Below are 22,388 nucleotides of genomic sequence, written 5' to 3'. Positions count from 1 at the left end.
GAAACAAAATTATGTTTATTGTATATAATATCTATTAACCGATCTGACAACGGACGAAAAAATGCAAATAATTGGTCTAACGTGATGTGTCGTCCGCCAGACCAGACAGAGAGGTGCGGAGGAATTCGCCGGTTACAAGTTCAAACACCGCCTGACTAGAAATATTACAGTCAGCCTCTTACGATGTCCCAAACTATTGTACAAAAAAACGGCATGCAATAAAACCAAAAACCCTTTTCATGAAAAAACCCAAAAATATAAAACCCAAAAAACCTTCTTCGATGTAAAACCCTCAATATAACCCCTTTAAAAACCTTCTCTGTAAAACCAGCAGATATAAAACCTAAACACTTCTTCCCCCCCAAATGTAAAACCATGCAATAAACCATAAAAACCTTCTTTTGTAAAAATTTATTTTTAAAAACTCTACGATGGTTTAAAAAAATTTCTTTTAAATGGGGGGGGGGACAACCGTTTAACAAAAAACAAACAACAAAAAACAAAAAAAATTTTGGTTTTTAAACAAATAAACTTTTTTTCGTCTTCAACCCCGAGGAACCGAAAATTCCGTTTTTCAATAAATGTGTTTTTTTATTTTTTTAATAAACTTAAAAACCCAAAAACCCGGGGAAATACTGATTTACAAATTTTTTATTTAAAAAAAATTATTTGTGGCCCAAAAGAAAAACCAAAAATAATATCACATAAACAATTTTCCCAAAACGTCAAAAAGCAAACTGTTAATTTAAAATTTTCTTTTACTTTAAAAAAAGGTTTACATAAATAAGAAAATTTAAAATCTATCATACTTTTTTTATTTTAAACAAAACACTTTTTTTTAAACTACGGAAACAAAACAGGGGGTTTAAATTTTCCAAAAAAATTCAATATTTAAATTTATCAATTGTGGATAAAGTCTACTTTACACAAACAAAATACATATATTAATTTTAAAAAGAATCTTTAAAAAACATCAAAATTTTTTAACAATTTTTGAGTGTCAAATTTTAAAAATTTTTCTTTTTGAAACACATACCAAGAGTTGAAATTCCGACACCTCAGAGACCCAAACCATTTAAAATGTCAGCAAGTACCTGTTACAAAAATATATACGTGTCACAGGAAGTGTTCAATGCGCAATGCACAATACACGTTTTACAGGGAAATGAAACACCTGGACATTATATCAATTATCAATTGTTTATAATATTTTTTTTAACTTTTTTCGTATATAAAATTTTTTTTTACTCTTATCATACATATAATTCTTTTAAATTTTATTACTTTAAAGTTTTTCTAGTTAATATTCTTTAAAATAATGTGTTCTTTTTGAAAATTGTTACTTATTTGTTTTTTTTTATGTTTTTTCTTGATCTCTAGAAATTAACTTTTTTTTTTCTTTTTTTTTATGATGAAATAAAGTTAAATTTAATATTTAATTGAAAAAACTTATAAAGCTATAATATTTAACTTATGTCACTTTTTAATATTATTTGTTAGAATAACAGTTATATTACTGATTAAAAATTTCGAAAGATTATCTTTACATTTAACAATAATTATTTTTTTTTACTTATTTAAATTTTTTTTTAAATTATTAAAAACAAATTAAAAAAGTTAAGGTTTAAAAAAAAAACTTCCCGACTCAGTCCAAAAAAATTTTTAAAAAATGACAAGAAATATATTAGCAATATTTCCCAAATTTTTTCCTAAGGGGTTTTTTTTTTTCAAAATAAAGTAAAAAAAATTTGTTTTAAAAACACTCTGAGGGGCATCTCTGACCCGGTATTCCCCCAAGGGGTTTAAAAAAGATTGGGCAAGGATTTTTTTTAATTTTTTTTTGATTTTTTTTAATTTTTTAGAAAAGGGTTTTAAATGTTTTTTATTAATAAAACTTTTTCAATTTCTTTTTTTTTTAAAAAATTTTTTTTTTTAATAATGGAGAAATTTGTATTTTGCTGGTTTACACTTTAAAGGTCATACACCTTTATTTAAAGGAAAACAATCAACATGTTTTAAACATATAATTTAAGGTTTTTTTTTAATGTGCACAGGAAATAAAATGAAATTTAGATTATTTGTTTTAGGGAAGCAAAATGGGCTACCCTTTTTCAGGGTATTAAATATTAAATCTAAAAAGGGTATTGATACTTTTAAAAAATGCCCTTTAGGACAGGTTGATTTTAAATTTTATCTTTCCCTTCAATGTCAGATGGGATTTTCGATTTTTGGTTTTTTCCCTGGGTTTCACTTTGTGTTTTTTGTTTTTTGTATTTTTAAAAGTATTAACACCCCGTGAGTTTTTCCCTCCGTTATCCCGACAAAAAACCCCTTTTCGGGGGGGGGATGGCATTTTGGGACATGGCTCTTGTTTAAATTTAAAACAGAATTTTAAAAGGTTTACCCCTTTAACCAATCTGGGGTCGGGAAACTCGTTTTTAAATTTTGGGTTGGGAGAAAAAAATTCTTAACCTATTTTATTTTTTTTTTGGGTTTAAAAAACCACCCTTTTAAAATTTGGGAAATTTTGTTCTGAAAACCAGAAAAACAAATCTAAAATATGTTTTTGGGTTTTTTTTTAAACCCCCCCTTTGGGAAAATGGAAAAAGGGGCCCTTGTAGAGTTTGCCCTGCCCCATCCGTTTTTTTGGTCGTGCGAGCGTTTTTTTCCCAAAAACCTTGCCCGGGGCCCAATCCCTTTCCCTAAGGGCATAAAAAGGGTTTTATCTTTTAAAATTTGCCTATCCCTGGGGGGGCCATTATAAACATTTGGGGGTTAAACCCCTTTGAATTGAGCACAAAACATAGTGGAGAGAAGCTTTATGTTTATAAAGATCCCAAAAAATTAAAACCCTTTCAGAATTTATTTTTTTTCCCGAGAAGAGTCAAATTGAAAAAGATGGTCTCAGAACGAAGCCAACTGAGCCTAGGGTAACGGGACATTACTTCAAGATGAATTATAAATGGCATAGGGCTCCTATTAAACTTTGGACCCAAAAGGAAAACCATTTTGGGGGGCCAATGGGGACATGGATTAATATAATTAAATGTAATAAATAACAAAAGTAAACGCTACATGTCAAATACCAATCATGCTCAAGGGAATCCATGTATATAGATTATAAGGAAATTAAATATTAAAAATAAGTTTCTTAAAAAATCAATTAAAACATAAATGCCCTATTTGATGGTTTTTTCCAAACATTTTAAAATGTGACAAACGTTAAGTACATTGAATTGGGTATGAGGCAGGGTAAAACAAATAAATAATTTTCCACATCAGAATGTCGTAATTCAATTTGTCTTTCAATCTTTTTTTTTTTAAAAACAGCAACAATTTTATATTGAAAATAAATACAAAACCAAACCATTAATTTCAAGATTCTTCAATCTTAAAAACAATACACATGTACTTTCTTTACGTGCATAAGATCAGATATTTCCTTTTAATTCATGATCTTGCTACACTTTCAATATTTTTATCTAAGTATATACAGACAACAATAAGTATATTAGTTCCGCAAAATATTAAGATATACATCTCTGATTTTACTTCCTCATTTATTGTCCCACATGATTGTTATATTATATGTATTATGATATATATGTGTGTGGGTTGGTGGCCTGACTAAACAATGAAAACAATGAATTTTTAAATTTTAATTTTACTTCCGATATAAAGCTGTTTAGGAAACACTTGAATAACTAAGAGGATTATCGGACAAGACTTCCTCCCCTGATATTTTAAGATATGATGACGATTGTACGATTTTAATTTCGGGAGAATGATTGTCCAAATAGTGCAAAACATGATATATTGATGATGCTGATGTATTGTTGATTACACTGCTTCTGTTTCTGCTGCTGCTGATGATGATGATGATGATTATTTTGTTTATGATGATAATGATGATGGTGATGATGGTGATGATAAAGATGTTCTTGATGATGATGATAAAGATCATGATGATCATGATGATGGTGATGATGATGTGTTGTTGACTATGCTACTGTTGCTGTTGATGTTGTTGTTATTGTTGATGATGATGATGGTGATGATGAAGACGATTTTCCTGATGATGATGATCATAACGGTGATGATGATGATTTTCTTGATGATGATGATGATGATGATGTTGTTGATGGTGATGATGATGGTGGTGATGATGATGTTGGTGAAGATGATGATTTTTCCTGATGATGATGAAAATGATGATGGCGATGATGTTCTTGATGATGATGATGATGATGATAGTGATGATGATGATGATTTTCCTGATGATGATGATGATGATAATGAAGATGATGATGTTCTTGATGATGATGATGATGATGATGATGGTGATGATGATGATCATGTTGATGTCGATGGTGATGGTGATGATGAAAATGATCATGATTTTCTTGATGATGATAATGATGATCATCATCATGATGATGATAATGATGATGATGCTGCTGTTGATGATGCTTTTGATGTTGTTGTTGATGATGATGGCGATGATGAAGATGATTTTCCTGATGATGATGATAATTATAGTGGTGATTATGTTGCTTTTCCTAATGATGATGATGTTCTTGATGATGATGATGATGATGATGATGATGATGATGATGATTATGATGATGATGATGATGATGATGATGTCAGAAGGAACAAGTTATGAAAGTTTTATAGTATAATCAGTGTTTAAATCATGGTCTCCTTTCAATGGCGTATTGTAACAAATTTGGTTTTATTAGGTATCTTGATGATGATGCTGATAATGTTCTTGACGATGACGATGTTTAAGATTTGAAATTGAACTTGATTCTAAAATTGCATACTGAAATAAGTGCACGATTCTTTTATAAAGTTTTTTTATATATTCATTAGTCATATCACTCGCAATACATGATCGATGTACATGACACGGTTAAAAATCGCAAGGTGTTTGTGACATCTCAATGAAAGCAACTCCATGTCAATCTGCTTTTGACAAGTTTCCTTAAACTGTTAATTTTATATTCTTTTGAATTTGTGTTATCTTGTCAACCATTATTTATGCCAAACAGCTTCGAGATAAGTTGATCATTAGTAAGAGTATTTAGCACGTGGATTTTGTGTGTTCGAGCCTCCTGTCACAAGCTTGATTAGAAAAGCAACAAGGGAAGTGTATCCAAAGACTCCTTATACAGGACAGTATTTGCATGTGTTATTGGTATATCATACTGAAACAACCAAGTGTCGGTTTAATAAATAAAGTCAATGCACTACACTTGATTATTATCTTAATGATTGCTTAATTTAATCTTTAATTTCAATGTGGTTCGGTCATACACTGAATTTTATGAAAATGTGAGCAAATTAATACGCAAAAGATCCCGGACAGAACTAATAATTGATCAAACAAATGAATACTGGCCGGGGCGGGGCTTTTGGGTAGGGGGATGGGCTCTGTTGGAGCACATTTCTCTAAGAGTACGTTTGTCTCAGAGGTCATTTGTCGCACGAGGTGTAACCGATGTGTTCGTTAAAATACATATTTGTCACAAATTGGAAATGAGACAGATATGTTCGACACACTACAGAAAGGACACTCGAAGAACATTTGTCTCACATTTTTCCTTACAATTCTAGGAAACTGTTTCTGCTTAATACATTGTAATTGTCCGAAAAGTCGGATATAAATATTAGCTTCTTAGCATATATTCTTATGACACGTGATGTGTTTATACAAAAATTTACGCAAAAGAAACATTCTAGGTATTGTTTAAAAAAAAACAAAAGTAATTGACGGTTTTTAACAAAATAAAGGAAATAATTATACCCGTCAGTTTACTAGCTTCCATTCATTTTTCTGTGTGTGTTTTTGTTTGCATTTATAATACTGTTTAAGACATTTCCGGTCAATCAAAAACTCTCTGCCTCTGTAAAGGAGTCATATATTAACTTAATTAATGAATATCTCTGTTCATGCATGTTACACTGAAATCTATGTCAATGTAGTATTCAGAACCAAAACATATATGCAGCCAGTTCATTCTGATCGTTATTAATTGTGCCCCCCTTTTTCCCCGATGCAGACCTCCAGATTACTGCTTACTTTCATGAAAATTTTGAAAATATTTACGCATAATCAATGACGCTTACAACCCACGTTTATCAAAATATGCAAAAATCGCCCTTCATTTGAAATATAGTTATACATCAGGAAAAAATAACGATTAATTGCCAAAAACATGTAAATTATTACTCGAATCTTGAATCTTTCTACTTTTCCTAAACTCTTAGTACGTTTTTCTCAAGTTTGAATTTATCAAAATAGTTTTGCTCATCTGAAGGCATGCTGCTTTAAAGTTTTATTTGTGTTTAAAGAAATATTCTTAGCACCAACAAGGTCGTTCTAAGGTGGCATAAAAGGGGCAAAGGATTTTTTTTATTTATTTCGCGCGCAGGCGATAGCTATAACATGGCCATTTAATACTATCAGGTGCGCACCCAATAGTTATTACGTTCCAAAGGGATAGTTATTGCGTGTGCATGCGAGAATTTATCGGAATATTTTCGCTCATTTGAGACATGCTGTTTTAAAGTTTTATAAATGATTGAAGAATTATTCGAGGAAACAACAAGGTTATATCTACAGTGGCGTAAAGGGGCTTAGGAATTTCTTATTTATCACGTGCGTACGAGATAGCTTTTACGTGGCCAATCAATACTATCACTTGCTAGTTATTACATTCCAAAGGAATAGTCATTGCGTGCGCACACGATAACTATCACGTGCGCACGTGGATAATTTAATTTGCAAATTTTGGGGCCCCGGACGTGCTTCCCTTTTGCATATATAATTTTGAACCCCCCCCATTGAGGGGCGATTTTTTACAGGGGGTTTTGGAACAAGGGGGTTTTTAAAACACTCGGGCCCTGAAGGGGCCCCCAAATGACCCCAAAAAAAGGGAAAAAGAGATCATCCCCCACGTATTTTGTTCTTGTTTTTTTTAAAATATTTTAAAAAAACCCTTTTTCAAATGTGGGTGCTTTAAGATACGCAATTTAAAAAAAACACTTTCAACGTGAAGGGCCCCAAAAACCGGCAAATGTCAATTTTTTGAAATTTTGGCCCCCCAAATCGGGGGAGACGCCAAAAAATTCCCAGGAGACACGAAGCCCAAGGACAAAACATTTAGAAATTTTGCAATTTGAAATATCCCAACCCCCGAAAAAGTCACAGAGAACATCGTGCCTCGCTTCATGTCTTGTCGGAATTTCGCTTTTTGTGTTTTTCGGTAAAATATTGCGCATCGCTTCATGTCTGTGCTTCTCAAAGGCCTGACTATGGTAAAGGAACCAGCCCGGGAGCCATTTGGCCTTGTCGCGTAATGGCGGACAGGCTATAAGGCACTATTTTTTCACTCTGTATAGCCATAGCCGTCTACATTTAAGCTGTTTTCTGTTTAAATTTTACATCTACATGTTGTAATTGACATTTTGGTAGAAAAGAAGGCGAGCAATGTTTGTGTTTGATTTTATATTTGTTGTTCTTCCACGTCACAGCAGTGATTTTCCAGTAGTAAATTTGACGCTCGAAATGTTTCTTAGAAGATACATTACACCTACTTTTCTGGTTATGTTATATCAGTTTTATGTTTACTCTTGAAATGAGATAAGGATTTGTTCTCTAGCTATGGGTCTAGCTATATTTTGTAGCTCTTTGTAAAATATCAGTTTGATATAGAATATAAAGGGAATACTATTTAGCGGTAAGTGGCCTTAAATGATTTTCTTGTCTCGCGTCAACGTACGAGATGTGAAGCGAAAAACGAGATTTCGGCGATACGCGAAACGAGTCACGATATTGTATCGTTCAAATATCGCCGAATTACCCGGTATGGTATTCCGTTTGGACATAACTGTAACGTTTTTTTACGACGATAATACAACTATGGCACAATGGTAAAATCACGATGATGCGATGACACGAAAGTTAAAATACATATTGATGCCATCGCAGTTTCATCATCGTACCATCGTGTTATTATACAATCTTAACATCGTGTTTACACCATCTGTTTACATTATTGTGCCATCACGTTTTCATCATCGTGCCTTCGTTGATTCACCATCGTATCATCGTTGTTTTGCCATCCTGCAATCGTTGTTTTACGTCCTACTATCGTGTTTTCACCATCGTATCATCGCGTTTTCATCATCGTACCATCGTGCCATACCGCTTTCACTGCTGTACCATCGTGAATGGGATTTCGTATGTTTCAATGTACGCCTTCAGGTTCAGACAAAAACATTTCTTGAATTAGAGAAAATAGAATTAATAGTTACACCATTTGCCTCATGTAGGACAAATGCTTCCGCAGTCTTACGTAAGACAAATGTGCTCCATTACAAATATGGCCCTACACGGCTTCACTCTGGGGTCGGGGCATAATTTTGGCCTTATGAATTATAGTTCCGTACTAGACTAACATTTATAGAAAATTAGTCAACTTTCTTATCAACAGTCGTCATTAATTGTAACAGTAAATACAAATCATTTAAAATACGTACATTTGAAAAAATTGTGTAGATCTATTTCGCATAACACTTCGGTAAGATCCGTATATCAAGAAGATGACTTTCGTTAATGAAATTTATTCAATTTCCTGGCCGGAATCAAAACTAACGGCGACCTTATTTATCTGGCCATGGAAGTTCCAGTTCTACCCTTGGGGTCAAATGCATTTTGGTGTCCGACCCCAGAGTGCGGTAAACTTCACAACGCACTTGAGAAATTGACTCCAAAGTGCGTAAATATGCTACATATCAACGCACAAAGGGTTCCCGAAATCTCATGGGTCAACTGAGTTATGCTTAAATACTGGGTACTGACTTATGTTTGGTCTGCGACATTGAAATATATCAGGTGGAGTTTAAGATGACAGTCGCTATTTAATAAAATACATCAATCTTACTATGTTATTTTTTTAAAAGTAGCGACTTATTTTGATTAAAATTTAGTGAAATTTTAGTTTAATATAGAATAAAACCATTATATTTTTTATGAATCATTTTAATGTACACGATAAAGGGATCTTGATTTTTATCAAATTGGAATAGTACGCCTGTAACTGACAAAAACAGAGATGTCTGTACGATACAGTGCTCTATCGGTACTTCCGAGCCAGTGTATGTCGCCGGATTTTGTGGTATTTTAGTTCTATCTATTCGGCATCTTTCTTGTTGGGTGGTTCCAGTATTCCTCACTTGAATATTGTTGAATCACCTTAAGGATATGAGGCCTGCTTTTTAAATTTGTCTTTTGACGTTATTTCTGTGATATGCAGGCTTCATAACCTCAGATCCCCTTTCAAAATTCCATTTTATTTAGTTCCGCCCATTGTTTTCTCGTTTAGGGCACAAGCATTTTTTTACATGGGGACAATATGCCGCTTTTCATGGAATTGCACTAACGTGTCACATTGAAGGTTCCATGATAACCGCCATATGAACTCATCTGCGGATGTTTCAAAATTCTAAATTTTAGCAGTTCATGTTAAATGTTAAATTCTGCTTAAGCCGGTGCTAGGGGGCGTGGACGGTAGTTTGCACTTGACAGTACCGTCCATGAACAGGCAACCATTCAAGGGATAATATCATAAATGTACTACGTTATCTAACGCTACATATATTATTTCCTTCAATAAACATCAAAATATTTATATAATAATCTTACTTTACGATCACTTATCTTTGAAATAGTGAAAAACAGAATCCCTAAAGAAAGCCCAACACGGCAAAATTGTAAAATGTTGCAGGCTCGGTTTGATTGAGCCTGTTCATGGACGGTACTGTCAAGTGCAAATTACCGCCCACGCCCCCTAGCACCGGCTTAAGCAGAATTCAACATTTAAACACAAAAATAGTGAATTTTGAATTTAGAAACATCCGCAGATGTGTTCATACGGCGGATATCATGGAACCTTCAATGTGACACAGTAGTGTCGTTCCATGAAAAGCGGCGTATGGTCCCCAAGTAAAAGAATGCGTGTGCCCTAAACGAGAAAACAATGGGCGGAACTAAATAAAATGGAATTTTGAAAGGGGATCTGAGGTTATGAAGCCTGCATATCACAGACAAGACGTCAAAAGACAAATTTAAAAAGCAGGCAACATATCCTAAGGGTGATTATACAGTATTCAAGTAGGAATACTGGAACCACCCAAATTGAAAAAGGCCAAATACAAGAAACTAAAAATACCATCTAAAATGTATACACAACAATAATGTCGTGCTGAACGATCTTCAAGGATCGAAAATATAACATCATTGATTAAATGTACGGGGAGACTTTTTACAGCCGCCACACGGCACAAATAACACGGATGTGACAATGAAATAGTGAAAAACAGAATCCCTAAAGAAAGCCCAACACGGCAAAATTGTAAAATGTTGCAGGCTCGGTTTGATTGAGCCTGTTCATGGACGGTACTGTCAAGTGCAAATTACCGTCCACGCCCCCTAGCACCGGCTTAAGCAGAATTCAACATTTAAACACAAAAATAGTGAATTTTGAATTTAGAAACATCCGCAGATGTGTTCATACGGCGGATATCATGGAACCTTCAATGTGACACATAAATAAAAATAAAACTTTTAAAAATTGCAATCCCGAAATTATTCCAAAACAGCAGATTCGTGCTTTTTTCACTAAATTTTTGAAAATGTAAAAAAAAAACGGAAATATTGTGAATTAAACAATGAAAGTAATTTACTCAAACAATCCAAAAACTTTTAAAAAAAAGAATAAAAAAATTTATTTCTTTTTTGATTGAGCATATTTTAGATGCCCCTAAACCGAAGATTTTTGACGGTATTACACGGGGTCCGGAAAGCATTGCACTCTTTTTTTAATTGTTTAATTTTTAATTTAAATTTATTTTAAAATTTAATTTTTAAATTTTATCATTGTTTATTATATATGTAGCTTTGTTTATTTTGTGGTGTGGGGAGACGCCCAAAGGAAACAACAAAACAACCGCGCTTTTCCATAATGTATAGGAAACTCCATAAAATTTTTACCCGTTTTTGACCTGCAAATCTGGGAAGTCCAGTTATTTCGGCATTCATGAATTAAAACGTGTTTTTGTGTTTAAAACTGTTCATTGACATTTTTTTAAATACTTGAATTTTTTACCAATTTCTTTTGGTTTGAATGCAGGGCATTTGGACAAGATTTTTACAGGACGCCCGAGACCAGGGGTTAAAGTCTTAAATTTTGCCTTAACCCTTGGGTTTAAAACCCTTTCCCAGTGACTGGGATTCTGAAATGCAAAGTTTAAAATCCGCTACAACGAACGTAGTTGGTTATATAAAAAAGCCGCAAAAAATGCAGATGGAAACCTGGGGTCTTCCTGCACCCGAAAACTTTTTTTGATTCTTTCTTTAAAAACAAAACAAAATAAAAATTTCTTTTGCGGTTTTTTTTCTTTTTGCTGTTTATCTTATGATTTCTGTAAAAGTGTTTTTTGGATGTACTGCGTTAAATTTTTTGGGCTATATAACAGTTTGATACATACGGAACTTACATTTGGAAATCATTTATGTACGTTTTTTGTAACAGCCACACTTTATCCTTGCATATCGTAGCTAATTTCTTAAAAAGGAATGTTTAAATTGCTTAAAAGACACTTGAAATATCAAGTTGCCTAGACTGGGATTTAAACCCCAGGCTCTCACATCCTAAACAAGTTTTATACCCCTGGACCACGGAGAAGTTACTTGTATTAGAAAAAAGTCTGAAGCAAATCAAATAATACTAAATTTAGAATTTTCATCAGGGTTTGTAATCCTTATTAATTTCGAGATATTTTGTTCACGGTAAACCTGTTGTTTAACACTGATGTAAATAATTTAGCAAAATTCTTCTCGTCCAAACTGTCCGACATGTATAAATATAACATTTCAGTAGTCGCTGTCAGCTTTATTTGTGTAATACGCGCTGAAGTGTGACAGTTACTTTTGATTAAATTGTTTCGTTCGATGCCCTTAATTGTCCCAAAAAATTTTTTTATTTCAAAAAGCAAAATAACAAATTCTTTTAAGCAGGTAAATTTCCGAAACAATAATCCGAAGTTTTACGGAAAAACCAGCACTCTTCTATAAAAAAAAATTATTCATCTTTAAGTTTTTTTGAGAACACTTTTGTTTAGGATTGCGGGAAGTCTGTTAGAGGTATTAATTTTGATTTTTTAAGATCTCGATTCAAAAAAAAATAAAACCAATACTTTTTGACGTTAGTTAAACGTATTTTTGCTTTTATGTTTTCTTAGCCATTAAAAATATTAGGTGCATATTGAGTGGAACATAAACAAACGCGAACGCTTTAAAAAAAAGTTTTTCACTTTTTGAAAAATTTTAATTTAACTTTCAGCAGGGTTGTCACATGTGATACGAATTAAAAAACTAATTTGCTCTGAACCAAAGGGTTGCCATTTTTTACAAGGCAATAATCGTACTGATTTCAGAGGCTTGATATGTCTCTATCACAATTTTTAATGATTTCATGTCTGCTGTCCTCGCACGATATTCCGTTTATCCTGATTTTAAACGTGGGCTACATCTTGATGACCTTCTAGATAGGCCCGTAGTACGTGATCGTGGGCTACATCTTAATGACCTTCTAGATAAAATAGATAAGTACAGAATCCCTAAAGAAAGCCCAACACGGCAAAATTGAAAATGTTGCAGGCTCGGTTTGATTGAGCCTGTTCATGGACGGTACTGGAAAGTGCAAGTTACCGCCCACGCCCCCTAGCACCGGCTTAAGCAGAATTCAACATTTAACATGAACTGGTAAATTTAGAATTTTTAAACATCTGCAGATGTGTTCATATGGCGGCTATCATGGAACCTTCAATGTGACACGGTAGTGCCATTCCATGAAAAGCGGCATATGGTCCCCAAGTAAAAAAATGCGTGTGCCCTAAACGAGAAAACAATGGGCGGAACTAAATAAAATGGAATTTTGAAAGGGGATCTGAGGTTATAAAGCCCGTAGTACGTGATCTGGGGCTACAACGTAATGCCCTTCTAGATAGGCCCGTAGCACGTGATCTGGGGCTACATCTTAATGACCTTCTAGATAGGCCCGTAGTACGTGATCTGGGGCTACAACGTAATGATCTTCTAGATAGGCCCGTAGTAAGTGATCTTGGGCTACAACGGAAAGGCTTTCTAGATAGGCCCGTATTACGTGATCGGGGGGTACAACTAAAGACCCCTAAATCTTCTTGGTCAATGTTTGTCCCGCTGTCTTAGGAAAAAAAAAAAGGATAATCTGTGATCAATAAACTTCAAAAAGATTTTTATTTACCATCTTCCCACCAGCCTGTTTTGGGAAAAGGCCTGGGAGCTGTAAATTGAACGAGAAACCCGGGGATAGTTTTTGTAATTTTACATAGACTGGTCAGCGGTACAAGTTGAGATAATGTTTGACACCCCGGTTTTAAAGAGCAGGGAAAAAAATTTATTTCCTGGACATAATTTTGTCCCCCCAAAACAGGTTTCTGGGACAACCCTTTAAAAAAAAGCGATTTAAAAGCATTAACTGGAAAAAAGAATCCAAATGAAACAAATGTGGAATGAAGGCAAGTTTGGATTCAGCTCACCGGGTGAGTTTTAGGCCCCTGTGGTGCAAAAATTTTAGCGCCACCTACAAGGGGGTAAAAAAATCACAAAGGGACGTTACAAGCAGTGGCCTTTTGCACCCGCTAATTCCCTGGTTTTAAAAAATTTTGAAGTTTTATAAATATAGTACGGGGCCGTAAACCCCTTTTACGGAGTCACAAAAGCGGGGACGGGGGTGTGATAAAAAATGTTGTATGACTAATTAAACCATTTGGGAAACTTTCACACAACATAAGGGGTAAATGAGGTATTATGATTGTGAAGTATTTGTTGTACATGTGTATATATGTATGATTTGTGAATAAAAATTTGTGTAATATAATAAAATTTTGATACACTTTACTTTTATTTCTGGTCAATGTTACATTGTTCGAAAAGACTGTATTATATGTAAAGGTTTACCAAAAACTTACCCTTCTGGGAGAGAAATAAACAAAACTTATAAATTGAGGCTAAGTTTGTTTTCTACTTTGTGTCATGCATGGAATTAGTGTACAGTGCTTACAGTATATGTGTAAGCCAGTCTGTTATATAATATATACATATTACTTAATACATTAGCCATTGCTTAAATCAATTCGTCAGCATTCGTTTACACAATCATTAACCCGTCTGTCTACCCAATCACCCATCTATTTGTTTACCCAATCAATCATCCATCCGTAAACCTAATCACCAATCCATCCGTCTACCCAATCGCCCATCCATCCGTTTACCCAATCACCAATTCATCCGTCTATCCAATCACCCATTCATCCGTCTACCCAATAACCAACATGTCCATCATCAAGCCATCAAATCATTCATGCACCTTGCCATCCACCCATCCATCTAATGTGCATCTACATCCCTCTACCGACACAAATAACTTACATGTATTTGATAGATATTGGTAATGTCTGACAATAAAGTCCGTTCAATTAACCAAAAATGTGTAACATACCTGAACAGAAAATTTCATATTATGGATCCATTCGATTGTATTGCAACTATTCCAAAAAGCGTACATCAGTATTTCACAGATTGTCAAAACAATTATATTTCAAACAAAATAGCAACATGAGAAATAGTTGTTTTCATTTAAGAAAGAAATAATGTTAATTATTAAACATTGTGCCCCAACTTCGTAGCTTATTTTGCAAAGTAACGGCTTCACAGCTTTCGTCAAATCTGAAGGCGAAACAAGCCTCTTTTTAATTAGATAAACAGATTTAATTTCCAACAAATTTATATTTAAAACTGTTTCAATGAATTTAAACAATGAGTGATTAAACTTCATATTGACATTGTAAGTCGCATACTTTCATAACGGATATGAGTTCGCGATCGTAGCTTGTATGTGCTTATAAATAAATAAAAAATATAGAATGTAAGGATAAAAAATATAATTGTTTACAATATGTTAAATGCTTTCCCTATTTAATAGCTAAACTATTATATTTAATAAACATATGGAAATTAACATTTTTCTCTTGTATCGAAATTGTAACAAAATATTCTATAAAATATCAAAAATACGGGGGGAGTGTTGTCGATGGAAAATACTGCTTTCGCCGCCAGCCCATTTTCTAGTCGCATACGTACCATGTACTACGGATAACCACAACTAAACAATGTTGGAGCGGAAAATATGTCGAAACCAAGCCGAAACAAATCTAATTTACCTTTCAACGAGGCTTTCCATGTATATAGTATGCTGTTGAAAAACGAAAACATTGTATAAGTTATTATAGTATTCATTAAATTGTATAGTTTCCCGACCAGGATTTCTGAAATGACCATAATAGAGCATTTTTCAAACGGTCAAAGATCTCCTTCAGATATCGATGATAGCTTTTCGTTTTAAAAGTTCAAATGCATTTCAACAAGTGCTTGCTTTTAACAAAATATCCATGATTTCAAACCTGCATTGATTTTGACACTTTCACGTGCAGCTTATAGACTGGTTGATAGTTTCTACTTGAAAAGTCGTCACTGATTTGGAATCTACGGCCGGACCAGCAAGTGCGCAAAACACTGGCCCAAATGATAAATTTATGTGGCCAATATAAAATAAACTTCTCTATACACACCTAGCGTCACGCTTAAATATTTGACTGCCAATAGCTTGATATACAGACTGGCAGAAAATGACATAATACATTGATATACCGACTTGCAGACGATAATGTCATACATTGATATACTGAGTTGCTTAAATAAAGCGTCACACATTAATATACTGACTGACAGAAGAAAATGATGTCCTACATATATATACTGACTTATAGAAAATAGCGTCCCACATTGATATACTGACTGGCAGACAATACCGTCATACATTGATATACTGACTTGCAGACAAAAGCTTCATACATTGATACACTGACTTGCAGACACAAGCGTCATACATTGATACACTGACTTGCAGACACTAGCGTCATACATTGATACACTGACTTGTCGACACTAGCGTCATACATTAATATACTGACTGGCAGACACTAGCGTCATACACGGATATACTGACTGGCAAACAATAGCGTCACACATTGATATACTGACTGGCACACAATAACGTCATACATTGATATACTGACTAGCACACAATAGCGTCATACATTGATATACTGACTAGCAAACAACAGCGTCATACATTGATATACTGACTTGCAGACACTAGCGTCATACTATAAGAATCTTACACCGGCTGCCGATACAGACCGGAATATCTAGCTTGAGGGTGACTGTTTACGGCGGTAACGAGGCTCTGCCGAGTTTCCGCCGTAAACAGTCACCCGTGAGCTAGATATTCCCGTCTGCACCGACAGCCGGTGTAAGATTCTTTTTCTTGCATATTACATATCAATTATTTTCAGAACAGAAATTACGAAAACTGATATTCTCATACGCACTTTTTCTAATAGTAGCGCATGAACTTACAGCTTCATTCATAACGGTTAAGTGACGTCATCCTAAAAACGCAATTCATTCATAAAAGGCGCGCAACAATGACGTCATTTGAAGCTCGCGACTTGTCTTACATGGGGGGGGGTGTAAGACAGAGTTTTCTAGCACCGTTGTAAACGGTAGATAATCCTGTCTGATATGCAAGAAATTGATAGACTGACTGGTAGACAATAGCGTCATACATTGATATACTGACTAGCACATAATAACGTCATGCATTGATAAACTGATTGGCAGACAATAGCGAGATACATTGATATACTGAGTGGCAGACAATAGCGTCACACATTGATACACTGACGTAGCTGCAGACACTAGCATCATACATTGATATACTGACTTGGGCAGACAATAGCGCCATTCATTGATATACTGAGTGGCAGACAATAGCGTCACACATTGATACACTGACTTGCACACACAAGCATCATACATTGATATACTGACTTGCAGACACTAGCGTCATACATTGATATACTGACTGGCACACAATAGTGACACACATTGATAAACTGACTGGCTATATCTATTCTAAATAAATTGTATGAGTATGGTCAACTTCCTAAACATGTATTTTTCGAAATATTTGATACAAAAATCAGTCCAATTTTGTTATATGGGAGCGAGATTTGGGGTGCTAGTGAGCAAAAATTCACTGATTCCATTCAAAATTATGCATGTAAAAGATATATGTGCCTTAGTCAAAAAACAATTAATATAGCTATTTTGGGGGATTGTGGCAGATATCCAATGTTTATTACAACTGCTAAAAGAGTTATTAAATATTGGTGTAGAATCTTAAAAATGGATGAACAAAGATATGTAAAAAAAGCATACAATATGATGAAATGTTTTGATAACTATGGACAAAATAATTGGGTTACATATGTTAAAAATTTACTTATGAGAAATGGATTTGGGCATATTTGGTTTGATCAGAGTGAACCTAATGAAAAGTTATTCCTTCATCAATTTACTCTTAGACTTAAGGATCAGTATCTTCAACTTTGGCATTCTGATGTGGGAAATAGTTCTAAACTGTCATTGTATGCAAATTATAAGTTAACTTTTGAACATGAAATATATCTGGATTGTTGTACAATTAAAAAAATTTAGAAATGCATTGGTTAAATTAAGGACTCTTCACATGACTTAGAAATAGAAAGAGGGAGGTATTCTAACACTGAAAGAAAACAAAGAATATGCAAACTTTGTAATACTGAAATTGAAACTGAATTTGATTTTGTTTTAAAATGTCCCAGATTAACCTCTTTTAGAGAGAAATATATCCCATCTAAATTCTATCAGTCCCCCAATATTAATAAGTTCAATATTTTGATGTCATCGAAAAATGTAGATATTATAATGAGATTGGCTGTGTTTGCATATTGTGCTTTTCAAGAACGTAAAATGTTGCTAAATGATATTGTTTAAATATGTAATTATTTATGTATCTACACATTCTGGTTGGTAAATACTATACATATATGTTAAAAAAGTTATTTCTGTCACTTTATATACATTTATATTAGTAGTTATAAATTGTAATTGATCTATATAGTACACTGGCACTACATCATGTCATGCTTGTAATGTATATGTTTTGTTGATATGGGCCGGAGGCCAAAGTCAAATAAATCTTTTGTCATTGTCATTGTCATTGACTGGCAAACAATACCGTCATACATTGATATACTGACTGGCAGACAATACCTTCATGCATTGATATACTCACTGGCAGACAATACCGTCATACATTGATATACTGACTGGCAGACACTAGCGTCATACATTGATATACTGACTTGCAGACACTAGTGCAATGCATTGATACACTGACTTGCAAACACTAGCGTCATACATTGAATATACTGACTGGCAGACAATACCGTCATACATTTATATACTGACTTGCCGACACTAGCGTCATACATTGAGATACTGACTGGCAAACAAAATCGTCATACATTGATATACTGACCGGCAGACACTAGCGTCATACATTGATACACTGACTGGCAGACAATACCGCCAAACATTGATAAACTGACTGGCAGACAATACCGTCGTACATCGATATACTGACAGGCAGACACTAGCGTCATACATTGATACACTGACTGGCAGACACTAAACCGTCATAAATTGATATACTGACTGGCAGACACTAGCGTCACACATTGATATACTGTATGGCAGACAATACCTGCCAAAACATTGATAAAACTGACTGGCAGACAATACGTCATTATATTGATATACTGACTGGCAGACACATAGCGTCATACATTGATACACTGACTGGGCAGACACTAGCGTCATACATTGATATACTGACTGGCAGACACAGCGTCACACATTGATATACTGTCTGGCAAACAAAACCGTCACACAATGATATACCCACTGGCAGACACAAGCGTCGTACATCGATATACTGACATGCAGACACTAGTACAATGCATTTTAACACTGATTGCAAGACACTAGCGTCATACATTGATATACTGATTGCAGACACCTAGTAAATGCATTGATACATCTGACTTGCAGACACTAGCGTCATACATTTGTAAATACCTGACTTGCAGACACTAGTAGTCAGATGCATCGGATATCACTGACCGGTAAACACCTAAGCGTCATAGCAATTGAACATGTCTGGTCAGGCTAGGGACAAATAGCACCGTGGTGGAGCCAGAAATGTGATAAAACTGACTGGCCCAGACAATACCGTCGTACATCGATATACTGAACAGGCAGACACTAGCGGTCATACATTTTGATTACACTGTACTGGTAAGACACTAGTGTCATATGCATTGATGGTACTGACTGGCAAACAATAGCGAACAGTACATTGATATACGCTGACTGGCAGACCAAATAGCGTCATACAATTGATATACTGAGACTTGGGCAGGACCACTTTATCTCATACCACGGATATACTGGACTGGCAGACAATAACGGTCATACATTGAATATACTGGACTTGCACACACTAGCGTCATACATTGATATACGCTTGAGTGGGCAGACAAAACCCGGGTTATTCATTGAAATCCCTGACTGGCAGAAAAGGGGGCGCATTAAATTTGATATCTGAGTTGCGGGAAAAAGCGTAAATCCCATTAAATATACTAAACGGCGGGCCCAAAAAGTCTACTGATAACTGATTGGGCAGACCCTAGTGAAATGTTTGGGATAATTTACTTGGCAAACATGACAGGCAGAAATAGGGGTCACACTTTTTTTTATAGGGACGGGGGTAAAACAAAAGCGATATACATTGATGATGATTTGGTAACAAAGCGCCCGAAACATTGATATACTGACTACCCACATAATAAGTTTTGCTTTTGAAAATTTGACGGGAAAAACAAAAGCGAGATACATTGTTTAGTTTGACGGGTAGACAATAGGGGTCTTTCATTATTTTTACGGGACTCCCACAAAATAACGCCCATGCATTTGAATAAAAGTGATTGGGGCAACAATTTAGCGGAGAACATTGATTTACTGGCTGGCCCAATACTAGGTCATTACATTGATATTCTGAGTGGCACACAATAGCGTCATCATTGTGATATTCTGAGTGGCAAGACTGGGCGAACATTACATTTTGTATACTGATGGTAGACAATGGGGCATGCATAAAATTAAGAAGGGTTTTGTTTGGTTTTTACTAATAATTTGCTATATTTTGTTATATTAAAAGGGAGGACTGTTTAAAGTCTTTGCAGCAATTTTGAAATACCTTAGGAACACTTTGTAGGATTTAAACTCATATGGGTAATGTCCATGGAAATAAAGTGGAAGATGAAGTGGTATATTAAATACTGTCCTTGCTAACATGGGTTTAGACTCATTCAATTCCTCCATTTAAAGATTTTGGTTCTGTTAGGACTTGGTGAGACTAACCTTCTCTAAACCCGAGGCTCAGAAAAGGACAAGCATGATGATTGAAGATAAAAAAAGAAACACTGCGATGTTTCAATAGGGGGTTTTATGGGGAAAATTGCTGTACTTATATAGTGTTTACCAATGATTTAATCGAGATAAATTAATGACGTAAGATTCATGGGCTGGCCTACTTTTATGAAATTACTCTTTGCTATAAAATTAACCATTTAAAGGCATGACTGGTGACATGTCCGGGGTCCGTACTCGGGAACAAAAGCACTCAGTGCGTGCAGTCAGTGACCGTTTACATTAATGGCCCAATATGCCCTTGAAATGCTCTTACTTTTGTTTCACAAAAGCTTTAAATTTCTGTCGTCATGTTATATTTTTCAAACAGTTACTTTTCGGCCAATTATCAGAGCCATATTTTGCTACTGTAGCTTTTTGACATTAAGTACAGTTATTGTGATTTATTATTTTGTATGGAAGTCAAATTACTATTTTGTTTTCATTTTTCTACTTTATGACAAATAGTTTCACATTTAGTACTACTTTCTTCAGGTGATAAGCATCTAACATGCTCTTCTTAAACCATTTTTAAAGGTTATTAAACTCATGTTTGTCCTTTCTAAAATCAAAGTGCTGCAGCACTGAATGCGACGGACATGCAACCGGAGAGACATTAAGGCTTTTTTTCAAAAAAAAAAAAACAACGCAAAAGATATAACAGAGAAAATTTGTTCCATACAAGTTCGAGATTTGTAGAGCAATATATTTTATGTGATTTTCTTCTTTCAAGCAGAACAAGTCCAAATTTTTAAATACAGAATGAAATTTATGCCTAAAAACTCAAACTTGTAAATCAGTGTTCTTATCGATTTATTCCAAGAAATGATATGTAAATAGAAAAAAAAACTGTCAACGAAATATTTCTTAAATAAAACCATGCAAATAATCTTCAATTATAATACATAATACATGTGAGAATGTTAATTAGAATTGCTTCGTGTTATATCATAGTGGGCATATAGACAATAAAATATAAGTCATTTTTATTTTTATTTCTCTTGGATATGTCTCATTAAAAATATTTTTGGTTAAAATCATCAGCAATTATTGGTGTATTTTTTTAGATTTTTTCTTATTTACGTCACTTAAGCACTACAGTGTTTAGTTGTCCCTTTCAATTTCACACAAAATTCCATTTTCAACTTGTTTGCTTCTTACAATTGTATAGAATATCTTAAAGTATTGCATGTAACCAAAGTAGGTATCGGCTGGTTTATTACACTCGTCCGAAAGTCAGCACAGATGATGCTCTAATCTATTTTTAGAATAGTGTTATCTTCTGGTCGAAGGCTATTATAATCTCATAGCAGATTAACTCATATCGTGACCTAGAAAACTATGCAAACAAAACACAAGAATCGGAAGCAGAACTGATAAAATAACTTCCTTCAATAAAGATTACCATGAAAGACTACATGGTGGTAAAGTGTTGAAAAACTCCCTTGTTACAGGCATTTTCAAAAATACATATTTATAATACTAACCATTGTACTGAAGTCTTATTTATTAATAAATGCTGGATATTCAGCTAAACCCGCGGTATCAGTCACGAAAAGAGTTTTTCTTCTATTAATTCGCGGGTTATTCTAAAGTCAAGAAAAACTTTTGATCTGTTAATAAAAATGTTTTGTTTAATGGGGAAATATTTATTTCCTGCTTATAATTTCTATTAATTATTGAGCTTACTCCTTAATTATAGCATAATTTGCTGTCCTACTTTTTCTACAGCGGTAAATCGTTTCAGCAGTTATTTGCATAATTGCGCAATAATGGCTACAGCGTTTTTATCAATCAAATA

This window comes from Ruditapes philippinarum, unplaced genomic scaffold (genome assembly GCF_026571515.1).
Source record: "Ruditapes philippinarum isolate M1 unplaced genomic scaffold, ASM2657151v2 ctg3802_1_1_1_1, whole genome shotgun sequence".
Taxonomy (NCBI): Eukaryota; Metazoa; Mollusca; class Bivalvia; order Venerida; family Veneridae; genus Ruditapes; species Ruditapes philippinarum.
Note: the sequence above shows the minus strand (reverse complement) of the source record.